The 5,400-nt window shown below is 41.4% G+C and overlaps 1 protein-coding gene and 1 pseudogene across 2 annotated transcripts in view; one reads left to right on the forward strand and one right to left on the reverse strand.

The window, feature by feature from the left end:
* Nucleotides 1-5,400, reverse strand: part of LOC101591647 (neuroligin-4, X-linked) — a 337,184-nt gene that overhangs the window by 204,498 nt on the left and 127,286 nt on the right. The gene's annotated exons all lie outside the window — the stretch shown is intronic.
* LOC105741130 lies at nucleotides 1,383-2,155 on the forward strand (annotated as a pseudogene).

Raw genomic sequence — 5,400 nt, forward strand, 5'->3', positions numbered from 1 at the left:
AGTCTTTAGTACTCAGTGGGGGATAGCTTTCCTACATTTGTATATGGTTCTTGGTTGATTGATTAGTGTGATTTTATTTATTTATTTATTTATTTTTGTGTGTGTGTGTGTGTGTGTGGAACCGAGGATTGAACTCAGGCCCTTGCGCTTGCCAGGGAAGTGCGTCTTCCACTGAGCCATCTCCCCCACCCCGTGGTTGATTCATTAGAAAGTGCTATTATAAAGTGTGTGCTGTATTGTATTGTTCTCTTCGCAAAAGACTCAAACCACAACAGCTTCTTTCACTATTAATTATAACGGATTAGAAAAGGAATCTGCTATTGATGAATAAAGAAAATGTGGTGTACATATTTGGTGGAATACTATTCACCCATTAGCAAGAACTCAGCTCTGTCATTTAGAGTAACAGGCTTAGACATTAGATTAAGTGAAATAAGCCAAAGAAAGAGAAGGACCACTGTTATGGTTTGTGTCTAGTTGTACCCACAAAGCCTCATGCAGTCATGCCGTGAGGACTTGTAGAGTTTGTGTTAACTCATGATCCCCTGGGATTATGTGTGATCCAAGGCTGGGATTATGGGTTTTAGTACTGCTGGGATTACCCATAGGTGGGTAAATACTGGGAAGTACCCATAGGTGTGAGTACTTCCCCTACCCTGGGGCAGGTAATTTGCATTACAATGCAAGGTGGGAAGAGAAGCTAGCTGCTTGAGCTGCTGCTACCCCTCCCTGGAGCTCTTGCTCTTTGCCACTGCCCAGAAAGGTTGCTTTCTGCCCTGTGCTGCTCTGCGTTGGACCCTGCTGAGTATGGACTGAAACCTCCAGTAACTGTGAGCTAAATAAACCTTTCCTTCCTTCATTTTGAGTGTCGGGTATTTGTCCCAGCAACGAGAGAAGACAGCCACATTTTCCTGATCACATGTGCAATGTGAAACACTAGAGGTATAGAGTTGGAGAACAAAAATTAGTGGTGGCGAAAGGATGGAATTCGTACAGGGCGGGGAAGGCGTACAGAGAACGGTACCTAAGGATCACAGCAAGTTTTGGGGGAGTATTAGAGCTCTACGATTCAGTCGGATGAAAGAAGTTTGGGATGAGACATGGCGTATTTCAAACCCTGGAAGATTCTGAATGCACTCAGTATGAAGAAATGATACAGGTTAAGTGAAAAGTATGTTAATTATGGATTAGTGGTTAATTACACTTTATACCATGTGTAAAACAAAACAGCACAAATCCTCTAAGTGGGTAGAATTATGAAGTGTGAACAAAAATTTATAGTAAAGGCAAAAGTAAATGACACAGCAAAAATGAAAATCATGAGATACAGAAGCTTTTGCTTTGGTTTCTTGCCATAAGCAGGATCACACTCTCTATCAGAAATGCCAGGCTCCTTTCCGGCAGGAACCACGAAGGGTGCAGAAGAGAAGAAAAAGAAGGTTCTTGCTGTGCCAGAAACCCTTAAGAAAAAGCAAAGATATTTTGCAGAGTTGAAGATAAAGTGCTTGAGAAAGAAGTTTGCCCAGAAGATGCTTCGCAAGGCAAAGAGGAAACTCATCTATGAAAAAGCCAGGCACTATCCTAAGGAGTGCAGACAGATGTACACAACTGAGATCCGAACGGCTAGGATGGCGAGAAAAGCTGGCAACTTCTATGTCCCTGCAGAGCCCAAACTGTCATTGATCACCCGGATCAGGGGTATCAATGGTGTGAGCACAAAGGTCCGCAAGGTGTTGCAGCTTCTTCGCCTTCGCCAAATCTTCAGTGGTACCTTCTTAAGCTCAACAAGGCTTCAATTAACATGCTGATAATTGTAGAGCCATGCATTACATGGGGGTACCCAAACCTGAAGTCAGTGAACGAACTAATATACAAGCATGGCTATGGCAAAATCAATAAGAAATGATTTGCCTTGACAGATAATTCATTGATTGCTCGATCTCTTGGTAAATATGGCACCATCTGCATGGATGATCTGATTCATGAGATCTATACTGTCAGAAAACGCTTCAAAGAGGCAGATAACTTCCTGTGGCCATTCCCGTTATCATCTCCAAGAGGTGGAATGAAGAAAAAGATCACCTATTTTGTGGAAGGTAGAGATGCTGGAAATAGAGAAGAGCAGATCAACAGGCTTATTAGAAGGATGATCTAGGTAGCTACCATGGTGTTTTTGGGATTTGGCTGGTTAATAAGGTATCTGCTTCCAAACTGAAAAAAGAGAGAGAGAGAGAGAGAGAGAGAGAGAGAGAGAGAGAGGCTGCAAAATGTTTGCTAAGTGGATACCTAAATGAGCAGGTGTACATGTCCTATTGCTGCAAAAGCAAACTTTTAAAATTCAATAACAAGTGACCCATTAGCATCTCTTAGTGAGATATGGCCAGGTGACAGACTAAAGGAACAGAACGGGCGGGGAGCGGTCCTCTGTGAAGGTAAGCTGTAGTTGTGAATCTGGTAACATGGCCCTAGACACAGATTCCAAACGTTCTGTAAACAAGCAGGACAGTAGGAAGTTCAAGGTGTGGGGGTCACAAACAATGAGAAGCGTCTCTACGGTACACAAATGTCAGCTGTGATTTGCTCTGCCTAAATATCTGTGAATTTCTTCTCCTCTGGGCTGTGACTTTGAGAAGGGGTGGAGGGAAGATTAGTTAAGGTCACAGGTTAATAAAATGAAACAGCATAAGGAAGTACAGCAACACCATTGGATTTGCCAGCTTTGTATCACAGGTGGCAGTTTAGAACTTGATGGTTATTTGAATAAATACAGTGTTATCATCCATAATCATAATTGTAAATATAAACTGTTCCATGGAATAATTATGAAGCTCATTGAGAAATATGTGTAAAGGGGCTGGGGAGATGGCTTAGTGGAATAAGCGCTTCCCTGGCAAGCACAAGGACCTGAGTTCAATCCCCGGTTCCACCAAAAAAACAAAAAAAGAAATATGTGTAAGTAGCTGTTGATATGCTGGGACAGTAGTTTGGTGCTTTACAGGAAAATGGTTCTACTTCACACAGTAATAACGAGACAATGCCTGGCATAGTGGTTCGTGCCTGTAATCCCAGCAGTATGGGAGGCTGAGGCAGAAGTATTACAAGTTCCAACCCAATTTGGGCAACAGAATGACTCAGCAAGGTCTAGGCTCAACATAAAAATAAAGCAGCTGCTGAGGATGGAGGTTAGTGCTCAGGTGCTAGGTAAAATTCCCTTTAGGAGAAAAAGGTCGGGGGAGACAGAGATAGAGACAGAGACACAGAGACACAGAGACGGGGGAGAGAGAGAGACAAAGACAGAGAGAGAGAGAGACAGAGACAGAGACAGAGACATGGAACAGACAGGAGAGACAGACAGATAGACAGACAGAGAGAATAATGAAAATAAAAAGGAACTGTGTACAATATCTAGAAGTGTTTTGATGTTGTCATGTTCTGAGAGCCCAACATGCAGTTGCTCACAGAATCACAAAGCGTCCCCAAGCATCCCAATGCAGAAATGTCAAACACACACCCTCAAAAAAAAAAAAAAAAAAAAAAAAGCAAAAACAAATATACAAACAAAAAGCCAAAGCAATTAAGAGTTCAACTTTTACAACTCCTCAAGCACATTAAATCACGAAATGCTAGTCTATGTCTTTTTCACCTGTGGGGTGTTCATAAGGTACATGTATGTAGGGGTGAGAGGGTTACAAGTAATATGTGGTGATGTTATAGAGCCTTCGCTAATTAACCTTGAATAATCTCTAGGTTGGGTCCAAGGTCTTTGCAGAGTAAAGTCTATCTAGTTTGTTAATTTATCACACAACCTCAAAAGATGGGCAGAAATAGAATCAAAGGAGGAGAGTAAGGAGAAAGAGCCAAAGGAAGAGGAGGAGAAAGATGAAGAAGAAAAGGAGGGGACAAGGGGGACAGGAAGATAAAGAAAGTGACAGAAGATGGAGAAGGAGGAGGAAAAGCAGAAGCAGGAGAGGAGGAAAGAAAGAAGAAAGAAAGAAAGAAAGAAAGAAAGAAAGAAAGAAAGAAGAAGATAGAAAGAAAGAAAGAGGAAGATAGAAAAGGAAGGGAGGGAGGGAGGGAGGAAGGGAAAAAGAAAAGAAGATAGGAAGGTAGAAATTAAAGAAAGAAAATGAAAGAAAGAAGGAAAGAAAGAAAAAAGAGAAAAAGAATGAAAAAATGAAGAAAGAAAGAAGGAGAAAGAAAGAAAGAAAGAAAGAAAGAAAGAAAGAAAGAAAGAAAGAAAGAAAGAAAGAAAGAGAAAGAAAGAAAGTTGGGCGAGAATGCTGACTGGCTTTGCCGTTGGCAGTTTATCTGTTGGCAGTGTGTTTCAGATAACCATTTGTGATTTAGAAATGGATATCTTTTTTCCTAAAATGCATTATGAGTAGGTCACTACAACTTCTGCGAAAATTAATTATATGATTTGGTTCAAATCCACCCATTCAGATTCTTATCTTCTTATCTGCCAGGTTTACAAAAATGGAACATTCTTTGGGAAGAACTTTATTTGCAGCATATAACAAGCAAATAAGAACACACTATGTTTGTGAAGGATAAGGTCCAAAAATTAATTTATTTTAAAAATAATGCATGGAGGGCTGAGGGAATACCTTAGCAGTGTAAGTTGTGGTGTCTAACAAGCACAACATCCTGAATTCGATCCCCAATACCAAAAAACAAAACTAAAGACAAACATAATGCACGGACTCTCAGAATTCAGCGTTTTATACTTTTACCTATAATTAAAGTCATTAAGAATGATTCTTAAACAGACGAAATGAATCAGGAGCTCTATGTTTCACATCAGATTGTTCATATTTGCAGATGAGCTGAAGTTGTATGCCGTGTATGTTAAACAGAGTTTCCTCCTGACTGGACGGCGAGACTCTTGGAGTGTTGACCGTGGGGCTGTTACTTGGATTGTGCAGATACTGGGTTCACCTGTGGATTAACTGTCTAATGATTCGTAGGCGAGTGTGCAGTCAGGGCGTATTCCCGCTGGAGAAGGTACGGCCTGGGAACACGCTCTCTGACGGCCCATCATCTCTCCCTGGCTCTCTCCTGCCTCCACTCTGCTTCCTGGCCACCGTGATGCAAGCTTCCTTTCAGGAGAGCATATCAGGCATTTTCTCCCAGCAATGAGAAGCCTGACAACCTAGGCCCACTGTATAATCTGGCTAAGCATAGCAACAGATTCAAGTGAGACTATCCAACAGAATGAGGTGAAGGCTGAACAGAATGAAGACATTTACCTGCTACACAGAAAGAATCAGTAAAGACCTGGTGCCGCTGTAAACTCTAAACACAACACTTTGGGTGCTTCCAAAGATTTATCACAGATATGATTGGGAACTAGGTTTGGGAGTTATCTTAAAAATATGTGTCTGATATTGTACACTTCTC

Source organism: Octodon degus, unplaced genomic scaffold (genome assembly GCF_000260255.1).
Source record: "Octodon degus isolate 3935 unplaced genomic scaffold, OctDeg1.0 scaffold00303, whole genome shotgun sequence".
Taxonomy (NCBI): Eukaryota; Metazoa; Chordata; class Mammalia; order Rodentia; family Octodontidae; genus Octodon; species Octodon degus.